At 41.7% G+C, this 15,625-nt stretch overlaps 1 long non-coding RNA gene across 2 annotated transcripts; it reads right to left on the bottom strand.

Annotated features, from left to right (window-relative positions):
• Nucleotides 1–200: 200 nt before the first annotated feature.
• On the bottom strand, nucleotides 201–13,043 carry LOC128398523 (uncharacterized). 2 transcript variants are annotated; one of them, XR_008327154.1, is made up of 3 exons: nucleotides 12,952–13,043; nucleotides 10,350–10,480; nucleotides 201–592 (listed from the first exon to the last, which is right to left on the bottom strand). It is a non-coding gene; the product is annotated as an uncharacterized LOC128398523 (long non-coding RNA). The 2 variants fall into 2 exon arrangements; XR_008327153.1 differs by having other exon boundaries at nucleotides 201–785.
• Nucleotides 13,044–15,625: the final 2,582 nt, after the last annotated feature.

The raw sequence follows: 15,625 nt of genomic DNA on the forward strand, positions 1-15,625 counted from the left end.
GATCCATCTATCCAAGGTAGATAATTTCCTTTGACCAGCAGGGACTCACCACAGTATTAGGCAAAGGTTCTTTCCATTCCTGGCCACTTGAAATTCTCTTGCCATTGGAGACGTTGGGAACCGAATTTGAGATCTTATGCAAAGTATGTGCTTGGGACTCGGACTGTGTGTTTGTATGTGAGAATGGGGGGGGTGGATTCCCAGTACTTGCAGCTTTTCTCAAATCTGGGTCCCCAGATGTTATCGGACTACAACTCCCATCATCCCTAGCTATGAAGACCAGTGGTAAGGAATGATGGGAGTTGTAGTCCAACAAATACCAGGGAACCCAAGTTTGAGAGAGGCTAGCTTAGAGGCCGTAGATAATTTGATTTACAACAACCTCATAGCTCATCCCCGCATTTGGGAGATCAGAAACAAATTCCTCAATTGCGCAATTTTTCAACATTTATAGAAGCTGCAGAATTCAGTCAGCTTGACCCAAAATGTGGGTGATTCTGCAGTAGGAGTCCGATTGTTTTTAGGACAGAGTGCACTTCTGGCTTGCCTTTCTCTTTATTTTCTCTCCTCTTCCAATTCCTTTTCATCTCACCTGCACAGACACAAATGATGGTCAATGATTACCGAATTTCCTCTTAATCAGTCTTTAAAACCTGCTTCAAACCTTTCAAGAAGAATGCACTGTAGTTAGAATGCAGAGAAAGGAATGCATTTATTGTGCATTAGGAGATTTTTTTACGATCGTGCTATCACGTATTTTTCCTTCGGACTCTGGGCTCTTTCACCTATAAGAAGGATAAAAATACTTTCCATAGTCATTATCATAGCCTTGGCTTTGATTTTTTCTCTGTAATGTAAGAGCTATTTTCTTTGGATCTCGGCTTCAGTAACAATAACAATAGTATTTCAATACTATGATTGTTATCTCTTTAGCAACATTTTCATATAATCCTAAATACAGCTGACCCTCAAGGGTACTGTGTTTTTATGACTCTGAGAACGACGCCTACCAAACCCAAAAATCTCTCAAAACCCAATAATAATAATAATAATTTTACCCTATATATCTTCCAACATATATAAAAACAAAATAAAACTATACAGGACTGCCTTCAGATGTCTTCTAAAGGTTGCAGAGTTACTTATCTCCTTGGCTTAGGGGTCGCCTAAGTTCATACCCTTCAACCTTTCTCCGATGAAAATAAGGATGTCCTACCATGTCCTCCAACATTTCTCTGATGAAAATAGGGACGTCCTAAGGAAAAATCCTAGACAAACCTAGACAGCATCTTAAAAAGCAGAGACATCACCTTGCCGACAAAGGTCCGTACAGTTAGAGCTATGGTTTTCCCAGTAGTGATGTATGGAGGTAAGAGCTGGACCATAAAGAAGGCTGATCGCCGAAGAATGGATGCTTTTGAATTATGGTGCTGGAGGAGACTCTTGAGAATCCCATGGACTGCCAGAAGATCAAACCTATCCATTCTTAAGGAAATCAGCTCTGAGTGCTCACTGGAAGGACAGATCATGAAGCTGGGGCTCCAATACTTTGGCCACCTCATGAGAAGAGAAGACTCCCTGGAAAAGACCCTGATGTTGGGAAAGATGGAGGGCACAAGGAGAAGGAGACGACAGAGGACAAGGTGGTTGGACAGTGTTCTCGAAGCTACCAGCATGAGTTTGACCAAACTGCGGGAGGCAGTGGAAGACAGGAGTGCCTGGCATGCTCTGGTCCATGGGGTCACAAAGAGTTGGACATAACAAAACAACAACAACCATTCCTTCACAGATAAACCTCAGTAGGAGAAAAAGAAGTAACATGTGAAATATCCCTGAGCTTGACCACGCCAGGAACTTTACAGCTTCAAGAATGAAGCAGTAGAGAACTGGAAGTACTGGCCTGACAATCTTCTCTCTTTAAAGGCAGGTCGCTTTTTTTTGTTTTGTTTTTATAAGCATGTGGATTACAGTAATGTATAAGACACGGAAACTGGTCGGACCGAAACAGGCCTCTGAAACTGGCAGGAAATGACAAGAGGGCAGGAAGGTTAACTTGGGTGATGGGTTAATACGATTATACATTATTCCAGTGCTTTGCCATATAAAGAATCATAGAGTTGGGAGGGACCCTGAGGATCATCTAGACCAACTCCCTGCAATTCAGGAATATGCAGCTGCCCTTTATTAGGATCAAACCTGAAACCTTGGCATTATCAGCGCCACACTCTAACCATATGCGCTATCCAGCTGATGAATAAGATATACTGGCTACCACTCAGTTTCTAGGCTGGTATTAGCCTTTGAAGCACTCAATGGCTTGGGCTACATGACCTAAAGTGTCTCCTTATAGATGCCCTTCTCACACCCCTGATATCATCTTCAGAGATCCTGAAGGAGCGTCTCCACCCCCATCATTCAGCCTGGACACTGAGGTCCAGCTCCGAGGGCCTTCTGGTGGTTCCCTTGCTGTGAGAAGTGAGGTTACAGGGAACCAGGCAGAGGGCCTTCTCGGTAGTGGTGCCCGCCCTGTGGAACACCCTCCCATCAGATGTCAAGGAAATAAACAACTATCTGACTTGTTTAGGGAAGTTTATAATGTTTGATGTTTTTATGTATGTTGAAAGCCCCCCAGAGTGGCTGGGGAAACCCAGCCAGATGGGTGGGGTATAAATATATTATTATTATTATTATTATTATTATTATTATTATTATTATTATTATTATTATTCCATGGCTGCCCACACCAAATGAAGGTGAACCACATAGCAGCACCCCAGTTGTATGACCCCAGAAAAGTTTCTCTGGGGCCTACGGCATGGTCTTTTTAGCCAAGACTCTTTTAATTTTCCTTTGCTTCCAAGTTTTAAAAAAGCATCTTAGTGCTTTTTAGACCTTGGGCACCACTATTTCATCTGCTGCTGGTTTTGTTCTGACGTCGTTTTGATTGTATATTTATGTTTTATGGTCTCTTGTTAATGGGTTTTTAGTGTTGTTAATACACACATAAACCTGAGCACCACTGCCCTGGGTGCAAAGATCGTAGAGGAAAGTCTGGTTAGCATTCTATTTGGATAGTTCTCCATCTACAAAGAAAGTCCCTCCTCCTGACAGAACTCCTAATTGGCTCTCTTTCTTCTGGAATATGAGCTTAGCCTTATTCAAGGTCTCTTGTACTTTGAGCCACATCAAATTGGGAGGCCTTGCTGCATAATTTATGTGGCAGCCCCCAATGATTTCCTGCATCCCCATGCTGGAATACCCACAGATTGCACATACCTGTGTGCTTTGCCCCAAAAACATCCCCCATTGCCAGATGTTGAGATTGGGGAGCTGTGAAGGTACATTTAACCCAAAGGGGAGGTGCAGGAAATGTCTAGAAGAGCAATTTCCAAGCAAAGATTCCATTTCATTCCATTATTTATTTTTGAAGTCCCATTCAGCCCTTTGGACAAAGGCTCTGGCAGGCAGCTTACGATTCTTCTTTCTCTTTTTTATGTAAAGAAAAAAAATCCTATAAAGCAGTCGTGAGGTAAAATTTGTAGTAGTCGAAAAGGAAACAGATTGGAGCAGAAAATAAAAGCAATGCAGGTCAAGAGCCTTCTCAAAAGGTTGCTCACTGGAAAGGAGGGCAGCAAAATTGCCATTCGGGCCTTTGTCACAGGGCATTCCACAACCTAGGCAAAAAATCCTGTCTCAGGTCTCCCCATGGCAATTTCCAGTAGTGGGAAGAAAAGAGTGCAGTTGCTGAACAGAAAATCATCCAAGCAGGCTGCCATGAATAGTAGTAATTATTACTATTATTATTATTTATTACTTATACCCCGTCCATCTGGCCGGGCGTCCCCAGCCACTCCGGGTGGCTCCCAATAAAATATTAAAAACACAATAAACCTCAAACATTAAAAACTTCCCTAAACGGGGCTGCCTTCAGATGTTTTCTAAAAGTCAGACAATTGTTTATTTCCTTGACATCTGATGGGAGGGCGTTCCACAGGGCGGGCGCCACCACCAAGAAGGCCCTCTGCCTGGTTCCCTGTAACCTCACTTCTTGCAGGGAGGGAACTGCCAGAAGGCCCTTGGAGCTGGACAACAGTGTCCGGGCAGAACGATGGGGGTGGAGATGCTCCTTCAGGTATACTGGGTTGAGGCTTCATAAGTACACTGAGCAAAACCATGTCTCAGACCCTCCAAGTCTCCCTATTTTCCAGGGAGTCTTGGATTTACAGAAGCCGTCTCGGCTTCTGATTTGATCCCGGAATGCCCTGCTTTTCTTCAGGACATCCCTGTTTTCATCAGAGAAATGTTGGATGGTGTGGTAAAGGTAAAGGTACCCCTGCCCGTACGGGCCAGTCTTGACAGACTCTAGGGTTGTGCGCCCATCTCACTTAAGAGGCCGGGGGCCAGCGCTGTCCGAAGACACTTCCGTGTCACGTGGCCAGCGTGACAAAGCTGCATCTGGCGAGCCAGCGCAGCACACGGAAACGCCATTTACCTTCCCGCCAGTAAGCGGTCCCTATTTATCTACTTGCACCCGGGGGTGCTTTCGAACTGCTAGGTTGGCAGGCGCTGGGACCGAGCAACGGGAGCACATCCTGCCGCGGGGATTCGAACCGCCGACCTTTTGATCGGCAAGCCCTAGGCGCTGAGGCTTTTACCCACAGCGCCACCCGCGTCCCTTAATCCCTTAAGGGATGGTGTGGTAGGTTGTCCCTATTTTCATGAGAGAAATGTTGGAGGGTATGGAGTTATCCGACCCATGAGCCTTCAGAAGACAGGCCTGTATAGGGAAGTTTTCTAAAAAAAATGTTCAATGTTTTATTATGTTTTTATACATGTTGGAAGCTGTGCTGAGTGGCTGGTGCATCCCAGTCAGGTGGACAGTGTATAAAGATGGCAAAATCATACTGCCCATAATATTTTGAAATTTTGTTAAGCCCCCTTTGAATTGTGTCTTGAGCTGTTAGCCCCAGCCGCCAAGGGCAAAACAATGTATAATTTTATTGCTCCTGCCAATAATAAACATGGAGGACAAAAAGGTATACATTCTTGCTTTCAGTCTTTCTTGTTAAATTTTCACGTTTCAAAAATATTTTGTTAGAAAGAATATAGAGAATATAAATAAAGAATATAAATATTCAGAAGCTATTTGCAGTGGATCATGAAAAACTGGCCCAAGTTCAAGATGTTCCCACCCTCAGTATTTGCAAAACTACAGTTACTCACTATTGCTTAACATGGGTTAATGAAAATGAAAATAATATAAAAGTATTCAGTGCTTAATATAAAGAAACATTCTCAGAATGATGAGCTGGAAGGTCTCTTTTACAGCCAATAGTTTGTTGTTAAGCCACTTACACCACTGAAAAGAGAGTACCTTAACTTGTAAGTGGCCTTTCAGTGAAACACATTTTTTTTAGTCAAACAAATGTGTTTAATTCAGAAGCAAGAAGAAGAAATTATTGGCACTTCCCCCCCTGTGCTGAATGTACCATAATATAGTTTTCTTCATTGTAGTAAATGGGAGGCTTTAAAAAAAATTCATGCAGACATTATAGCTCCCTGTTACGAATATTACCAGAGCGGTGCAGCTATGGGGAGTGGTTTTGGCAGTTGTTATCCAGACAAAAGAGTTGCTGACATCAATGAAAGTTTGGTCCGATTAAGGGCTTAAGGATTAGATCGGCAGGATGGCACGAAGAAGGAGAAGAAATACAAAAAAGGCAATGACAAGTAAGGATTAGTCAATGGCTGACTGGAAAATGGAGATCCTATCCTGTCAGAGAGTCGGCACCCAAAGCAAGATATGTTGCCTTGAGCAGAGATGAAGAGGGAGAGGTTTGGAATTTCCTGCAGAAACGGAGAATTCACAAAGGTTTATATAGTATCAGAAAAGGGAGCGATAAAAACCTTCCGCCAAGAGGAGAGAGAGAGAGGATGGGGGATAATGCAACGTACCATGGAATAGATGTTAGAAAACGACAACGTCAAGGATGCTAGGACAAGAAACAGACATGTGCATTAAATAAATTAAAATTGCGTTGCCCAATTCCTTATCCCATTATCTTATGGAATTGTTTCCTCTGAAGGGGGCCTTTGTCTGAAGATGACATCCTGACAACAATACAATGTTCAGTAAATAATTAATTTTTTTTAAAAATGCGTCTTCCCCAATTCTTTGTTCTGTTACTGATAGGTCTCTCTAAGCATCAGTGTGAGACTTTTGCTGTGTACAGCATGTTTTAGGATTGGACGATTAGCATTCAAATTTTGATTTCTTTTTTAAATTTCCAATGCCTTAACCCAGTAAGGCATTCTATTCTGAAACATAGTAAGAGCATCTTTTGCCCTTTAGCTGGTGCAGGGCATAGCTGTCAACGTCTCCCTTTTCTTGCGAGGAATCCTATTCGGAATAAGGGAATTTCCCTTAAAAAGGGGGAAACATTGACAGCTATGGTGCAGGGACATTAAGTTCCCAAACACTTGGGGGCTCTTGGATGTTGTGTAGAGACAACTTGGGCAGGTTTGCATTTTAAGATAGGGGCCTTATGTCTTATTGATTTTTAAAGGGAACAAAAATTCTCATTTCAATATTGAGAAGAGGAACCTTCTGTGGAGATTTGTCTGCAGAGCTGCTCCATCGTTGACACCAGTGGGGAAATGAAGCATGCGGTTGTGTGGGCAAAGGGGCTGGGATGGGGCAAATGCCCTTCAGAAAAGGTTTGCTTAAGACTGCAACTTTAACCATATTGGTGAACATCTGCGAATGATCATCATTCACCCAGAGTCCTCATAATACGCTGGAAAGAAATTACACCACTGGAATTGTTGCAATGTAAAAAAAAATACGATTCGGTGCTAATCTTCCCCTGATATTCAGATCACTCTGAAGTTAAATCAAAACCACTAATGAAATCTAATCAAGCTCCAAGAAATTAAGTTTAGAACATCTTTCGGAACCTATAGGCACGCACAGAGCTTTGGTTTTTAGATCAAAGAAGAAACATCTCAAGGTTAACTCCGTAAGGCAGAGCAACCTTTTAAAATACATAGTACATAATTGTTTGCTTTAGTCGTGCAGCTTCTCTTTGGAATGCAGTGCGTGGCAGCAGCAAAATTAAAAGGCAAAATCAAATTAAGAAAACATTCGCCGAGAGAAAGCAACATTTGAGCCTTAAGTTTCCAAGGATGTGGTTAGCCTCTTAAAAGTTTCAGTCCAGTAAGGTTGCAGTGGTAGACGCACTTCTATAGGAGCAAGCCCCACTGGGCTTACTCCTGAGTAGGCATGTCTGCAAGTTGGGCTGGTGCTTCTTTAACATGCACAAGAGAGCTGTTCTTTTTTGCATTCCTGGCCGGCACGACAGCTTCCCTTCACCTCCAGCTTTTGTACACTTTTGAGTTACTGTGTTGCCTCACTGATGGCCAGCCATAAGGTAATTGACTAATCACTATTTTCTGCTTCGACTAGTCATCACCAGAGGCTCCCTTGCAGATTCGACACATGGAGAATTAAATACAGTTTACAACCCAAAACATGATTACTCGGTACCCAGCCTCACTGTATTGAATGGCACATCACCTGGCCATAAATAGCAAGCTTCAGATTAAAGGTAAAGGGGCCCCTGACCGTTAGGTCCAGTCACGGACAACTCTGGGCTTGCGACGCTCATCTCGCTTTACTGGCCGAGGGAGCCGGCGTACAGCTTCCGGGTCATGTGGCCAGCATGACTAAGCCGTTTTCTGGCAATCCAGAGGAGCGCACGGAAACGCTGTTTACCTTCCCACCAGAGCGGTACCTATTTATCTACTTGCACTGGCATGCTTTCGAACTGCTAGGTTGGCAGGAGCTGGGACTGAGCAACAAGAGCTCACCCCGTTGCAGGGATTCGAACCGCCGACCTTCTGATCGGCAAGTCGGTTTAACCCACAGCGCCACCCGTGTCCCTCTTAAGCTTCAGATTACCAGACTTTAAATTCCTTTTGTCTTCTAATGGAAGTTGCAGGCATCTGAACTTGTCTCAGCTACCACTGAGAAGGACTTGCCGCATGCCCCCCCTCCCCCAATGTCCTTCTTCTGCCTCAGCGCAACGCCATTACCGGCAAGGATCTTAAAAACAAGAATAGCTAAGAGGTGTTTTATCTTCAAGGCTGTAGATATTGAGTCTCTTTAAATACTTTTAAAAATGCCACCCACTTCTATGATGGTCGAAAATCCTCTAATTTTGTCCTCTACCAATGATGAAAACATTCAGGAAAGATGGTCCTTGACAACAGAGGCACATGAGGTATTAATAGCAGGACACCTAAATCTGCATTTATTTTTATTTTATTTTTTGCTTGGTGCAAAAGTGGGTGGGGGGGCCATAATTATATTCAAAGAGGAAACGGCTTGGGTTATACAGTTCAGATCTCACACACCTGCAGCAAATTAATTTGTTGTAGCACATTAATTATCTCACAGCATCTATTTAGGCTGCAGCTGTTGCTATTATGTTAATATTTCCAGCACCACTGTCTACAACAGGTTATGGCAGTCTCGAGGAAAAATTATTGGGGCGGGTCCCCCTTTCCCCGTCTTCCGGGCTGTGCATGCGTGGAAATAAACAAAAACATGTTTTGGTCAGGCATTTCACCTTCCATTTATTAACCGACTCGAGGAGGGATCGGGCAACATCAGAAAAGGATAACAATAGACAAAGATGGCGCGTGCAGAATTTGTGCGAGGAAAAATAGAAGGTGGGGAAGGGAGAAAGAAAGAAGTCTCAAAGGCTGCAATGCTGGGGGTGTGTGGTGTGAGTGTTCGGGTGGGGGGGGCAGCGGGGAAAATGCTGCAGTTTTCATGAAATAATAAGGTGGAGGAAAAAAGGCATACAAAGAGTAGGTTTTTCATTGTCTGTAAAATATAAACACAGATGAATTCTGTCTTTGGTTTGTTCATGCTTTTCACTCTGCACAGCAGGGATGTTCTTAAGAACTTGCCCTCTGCGCAATTTCACTAAATAGGAACCGTGGACCTTGCATGATGTGATTATAATCACACCAGCCATGCTTTTATTTTTATTTTTACATATTTTTTTGTTTGAAAACCCAGCAAATCTTTATTGTTATTATTATTTAAAATATAGAGCTACATTTGTATATAGGTACGTGAAACCGTGCCTCTTTAAAATTTATTTTAACACCCCTACAGCGACGTAGGAAGCGTGAAGATAGGACTGGCTGTGCAGCCCATCGACAAGTCTCCATGGAGTCAAAAACAATATGAAAATTTGGAGCTGACACGAACATGTCTGCTGCCTGCAGTCACCGCAATAGCTCACCATGTTGCCTACTAACCAAAAGATCAAAAATTATCGATTTCATGGCGCTGCGTGCTCGGGATAGAAAAGCTACTTTAAAATTTGCATTATTTAAGTAATGAAATAAGAGAAAAAGCCCAGTGTTTTAGGATGCTTTGGAGTGTAAAAGAGCTTTATGTTTTAATCTTATCAATGATTTACTATAATTCTATTATTTTAAACAGCTGGGGTCTGGAAATGATTTTTCTTTTTTAACCGATGAATTTAGGATTTTGCCGCAGTGTACATCTGCAGTCCCAGAATCCTCTGGTAAGATAATCCCCCTTGCGAAAGGGAAACGCCTTTAACCTTTCCGTGAATAAAAAAATCTGCACCCATTTTGAAATTAAAGAAGGGAGGGGAAGAGTGATGAATTCCAAGGGACGGAGTGGTTTTGGATCTTCGGTGAAGGAAAACGGGAAAGAAACTAGGACTGTAAGCGCTTTATATCCTTTTGGGTTTCTCGCGGTCGCCTCCATTGCTCGTCATCTCCCATCATTGGAGCATGATTATAGCATAGAACTGTAACAATGCTGCATTTGCTTAGGAACTGAAAGCTGATGTCTGAGATGTGTGCAGCACTGACATTGCAAAAAAATGGCACAACTGTTACCACAGAACAATCCTTTGCACAAGGGCTACTGTGATAAGTGAATTTACTCCCTAGCAAGTGCATTTAGGATCACAGCCTTAGCAGTTGCAATATGGATGCAGACTGAGCTTTTTTTCGGGGGGGACGGGGACGGACGCAGACCCCAAAACCTTTTCTGAATCTAAGTTTGGCCTCATCGAGGGGCAGCATTTCAATATGAGTAGGAAAATGAGAGTACCCCTAAACATTTTTTTTAAAGCACTGGATACAGGATAATAACAGAAACTTGCTTTGTTTGCACAGCCCAATGGACACTTACATGGCTTGTTTGTATTCTTGTTTGCAACTAGTCTGACAACTTCTTTTCAGAATAGTTTTAAGCTTTTAGCGCTAGAAAGAACATTAACTAAGCAAATACATACCCTTCAAATCTAAAATCCAGATTTTGCCTGTTTGGGGGTCTCTTGAAATAAAACTCTCATCCCCCTTGCCAAGTATTTTCAAATTAACCATTCATTACGTTGGCTTGGTTGATGAAGGAATTGAATGCAGTCTGTTAAGAAATAAATAAAGCTGCAGCAGAATATTTTCAAAGCAGCCTATCAACTCGTTATGCCCCGCTCCCCAGGCTTCTTATTCTTAATCAAGTGGCAGAATTTAAGGGGTTGCGTATTATTCAAAATATTGGGACCAGGTAGGTGGAATTGAAGGAAAGAGGTGTTGCTGCTACAATTTCTTTCCATTTGATTTCAGACAATTCCTCCCCTACAAGTCTGGCTAAACACAGAAATCCCATATTGATTTAAAAGACAAAAGGAAGAATATAATTCAGAAAGGACTAGATATGTATATATTTAATGATCATTTTGAGTCTGTGGGATGCTTGAAAGGGCACGAACTGGGATGTGTTCGAAGGCCACATACACTGACACCAATCCCATTACTTCTGTGCAATCCTATTAGTTTGAATGATCCTTGTGTTTCCCCCCTCCCCCTTTTTGAAGTCAATAAAAATCAGAAATGCCAACCTTTGTATTTATATGTTCAGGTTACTGTTCGGTAGGGGACCGCCCCCCATTCATGCTTCCTTATCGCATACTTGGATGACTAATGTCTCTCCTGCTAAATCACTAGGAGACTTTCAGTCACACAAACACACTGGAATTTGAAAATATAATGGTTAGGATACCTATATAAATTGAAAGAAGGATGGTAACTAGTCCTATGTTGTACTTACCTGGGGGGGGGGGGGAACGTTCGTGCTCAAAATTTTTAATTTGTTTATGAATCTATTTCCCCCCCAAAAAAAATATCCTCTAGCAATGGTTAGTGATTCCTACCACTAGTATTTTAAATAAGCAATAAATTATAATCAGATTTTTGAGCGTTCACTGTAACAAGTTTGGCGAATGTCAACTTTCACACTCGAACACTGACAATCCAAAATGAAATCGGTGGCTGTCCAAAAAAATAAATACCTATTTTCGCTCTTTCTGGGGGTATTATGTATTTCTAATTTTCAGACATTTGAAAAATTCGGCTGGGATTGCCAACAGTCACAAAACAAGGTACGTGGGTATATTTGCATTGTACACATATACATGAAAATGCATGCATGTTTTAAATATAATGTTTATGTATGCTTCTTAAGTAACACTAAAAAGAACACCACTGGTCATTACGTATAACATGAGCTAAAAAAACCTCCGAAAACCTAAACAAAAGCTGCTCCTAGTGGTAATATTGATAAATCTAAGGTTTGGCCAGAATAATTACTCACCTACTGTGGCAAACGTCAAATATATTTATCAACTGCTAAGGTGACACTGCACTTATTACTCGTAAGGCGGAAGCATAATGCAGAAATGCTAGATTTTTGCATTCTTTTGCATTCATTTCTAACTTTATCCCATCAGAGAAGCTAGAGTATGCCATCTATGTAACAATTTTACTTTTGCAAGTGTGAAAAGATTTTGTATACTGAAGAGAGTATTGTTCTGCAGTTAGGTAGCATTCAAAATAAAGTTCTGCTTCAGGAAAAAAATAAGTATTTGTATGATTTTGAAATCTGTTCCTAGCATACACAATATTGTAAGTTAATTATACGTATCTTTCAAGGCTGCACATCAAAGGCTGAGGCCCACTTTTTTGATGTTTCTTTAAATGTAGTTTTGCTCCATCAGGGGCACTACTGTACTGTTTAATTCCTCAGTATGCTTCTGAATCAGGAATAGCTAGAATTTAACATTCTGAGTGTAAATAAGAGCCAATTATGATTACCTTAAGCATAACTTTCTGCATTTTATCTGTTTGCTGCATTAAAGCGGATTTCAACAAATAAAACGGCCCAACAAACTAAGAAAAGTGCTTTTATTTTTATCTTGAAGCAAATTACAAAAGCCAGTTGTTTATTATGATCATTTCTTATTCCACAAATAGATGATAATGATATCAGACTGTAGCTTAACCCTGTTTTTGGTAGGAAAGGATAAATCTCTGCAAGGTCACCATAACAACCCTTTCAAACTATCATCTCTGATTCAAAAACTGCAACTTCCAAAACTATGAACATTGCTTGAAAATACCAGTGGCTAATTTCTATACACAGCTCTGTAGATCTATTAACTCCAGTCTCGATTGTTAACAACAACAGAACCACAATAAATTGCCTTACATTGTGTATAAGTTGTATTGCCTTGAGGAGTTCAACAATTCAATCATAAAATGCAGTTATTAGACATTAGTCTAATAACGACCACTTAGAGCACTGTGTCCAAAATTGCTCAGCCTGGATTCTATAAAACAAACAGTTTAAAAAGCACAAAACACCCAAACAGAATTCTTTCCCCCCCCAAAAAGTGTAAATGAAACCAACTAAACATTTCATATGCACATTGCCTACATGCAAATATGCCCTAAAGAGGCTGCAATAGGATGCTGATTGAATTGCTAAAATATACAAGGGGAAGGGGGGGACTCACAAGCCTCTTGAAATATATTTGAAATAAAAGTTTAGAAACCTACTCGCATCGTGCCCAATTCTTCCTCCCTGTGCCATGTTTCCAGGACCAGAGGATGAGATACAGACAGTATTCCTCCTGCTCTAGCAGCAATACCCAGACTTCAATAGCCCCAGCTCTTCAGACCTCAGAGGGTGGGATGGCACACACAAAGAGGCTCTGAAAGGTATCAGGGACCATGAAATGCTTCAAGGGTAGTAGGCAATTTCTCCTGTTGTGATCAAATGCCCAGTGGAATTACTTGCAGACAACTTGATGGGGGTGTCCTGTAGCCCCCAACACTTCGAATTTTCTGTGCACATTGTGGGGGAACGGGCCTAGATGCTGTGCCCTTATCCCCATTTTGCTGGGGGCGAAAGAGGGCCTAAAGTGAGAAAACCCGTTTGTTTGCCTGTTTTAACTCTTGGCGTTAAAACAGCTTCTCAGGTAGAACGGCCTTTGAGACCACAGTCAATTCCCAATTCCAAAAATGAATCCGCTTGCTAATTTTTACAATTACACACAACACCATTTTGATCCAAATGGAAGGAGAGTATTGGGGGATCAAGTTGTATATGTTTACAGGATCCAACATTATCAGATGTTCCTTATTTTAAAATAATGGCTGCAGACTCCAATAAACAGAAAATACACCCCTTAATTCAGGCACCACGGGTTTTTTGGGGGGTGGGTGGGGGGCAGATACTGGCCATTATTTTTATCTATCTGTCTACAAATGCACGCACAAACACACAAATACATATGCCTTACTTTTCTGCTGCTAATTTAATCATTAAATTAAGCAGTTTACCCTGGGATAATTTTAAATCCACATAGCATTATGCCAATTCAGTGCCACGCTTTGAACCCAGGGCTAAGAACTTTGTATGTACTTTGCACTAAGATTTTTACTCCTGAGTAAAAGCTTGTAGGGTAACCATCTAGTCTAACTGAGTAGATATATTCATGCTCCCAGCTACTCTGGAATAAAAACATATATTTTAGTTATGGATTCTTAAATGTTAATCAAGGTTATGCCACTGTATCTCAAAAGCAAGACAGTCTCATCTCAAAAGTAAATGATTTGAGGAGGACTTCTCATTGTGACTTACCTCTGAGCATGTCTAGCATTGGGCTATAAATCACAAAATATCAAAAACTGTGTATCTGTATCTAATAATTTACATTTTAACCATCTCACATGTAAAATATATGCAGTTAGGCGGTTTGTTTTGACACAAGCACTGAAATCTTCATAGCTTGAATACAAACAGCAAAACTCACTTGAAATACTCCTCTTAGGATTTCATTTCATGGTGACATCACCCAGGCCATCTTCGTTCATAAGCTGAAAAACAAGATTCTTTATAATGGGATCTTGTTATTTTCTTACCAATTAGTGTCAAACGTTTCCAGCTGTAGCAACAGATTCTTAAACTAATTTAACAATACATTATCGATCATTCATATCTTAATAATTAAGAACTACCCATTATTTTTTTAAAAACCTGGCACGCTAGTCTCAAATCCTCAGCAATGCATTTCATTGAAACCATTGTACATTTTGGATTGGGCTTCCAGAAGTTTAGAACTTTTTCACCTTTGAATTAATTATGATTAGGAAGGTGCTGGTTTTCGATACCTAAACAAGTTCCTGGGAGAACAGCTTCAAGGAGGAAGTGACTTGGGAAAGTTTGCTGCATAATACCCTGGGTATAAAGAACAGATGTTGTGTTAGGTACTCAAAACCAACAAAGTGCTAGCAGATACAGGTAATAATAATAATAATACATTTTTATTTATATCCTGCCCTCTCCAGCCGAAGCCGGGCTCAGAGCGGCTAACAACAGTAAAATGATACAACATTCTAAGATCATTTCATTGTAAAATCACCCACAAATCACTGAAGCTGGCAAGATACACAGGGCAGCCAGTTTCTTTGCTTATTGCTCCTGCTGAGTTTGGCGGGACTTACTCCCAGGTAAGCATCCAAGACACACAGGACTACTGTGGGTAGAACGCGAGACTCTTAATCTCATTGTCGTGGGTTTGAATCCCACCTTGGGTGGAAGATTCCTCCATTTCAGGGGGCTGGACTAGATGACCCCTGCGGTGCCTTTTAACTCTCAGAAGAAAGCCCCCCCTATTCAGGGAGGGTGGGAAATTCCTTCCAAGTAGTATGCATGATGGCAGTTTGTTGTTGTAGTTCAGTCGTGTCCGACTCTTCGTGACCCCCTGGACCAGAGCACGCCAGGCACTCCTGTCTTCCACTGCCTCCCGCACGTTGGTCAAACTCATGCTGGTAGCTTCGAGAACACTGTCCAACCACCTCGTCCTCTGTCGTCTCCTTCTCCTTGTGCCCTCCATCTTTCCCAACATCAGGGTCTTTTCCAGGGAGTCTTCTCTTCTCAGGAGGTGGCCAAAGTATTGGAGCCTCAGCTTCACGATCTGTCCTTCCAGTGAGCACTCAGGGCTGATTGCCTTCAGAATGGATAGGTTTGATCTTCTTGCAGTCCATGGGACTCTCAAGAGTCTCCTCCAGCACCATAATTCAAAGGCATCAATTCTTCTGCGATCAGCCTTCTTTATGGTCCAGCTCTCACTTCCATACATTACTACTGGGAAAATTGTGGCAGTTAGGGATCAATAAATTTTGGGGGATTTAGGTTCCCCACCCCCAAAAAAATATTCCTGCAAAG

The sequence above is a fragment of the Podarcis raffonei genome, chromosome 12 (genome assembly GCF_027172205.1).
Source record: "Podarcis raffonei isolate rPodRaf1 chromosome 12, rPodRaf1.pri, whole genome shotgun sequence".
NCBI lineage: Eukaryota > Metazoa > Chordata > Lepidosauria > Squamata > Lacertidae > Podarcis > Podarcis raffonei.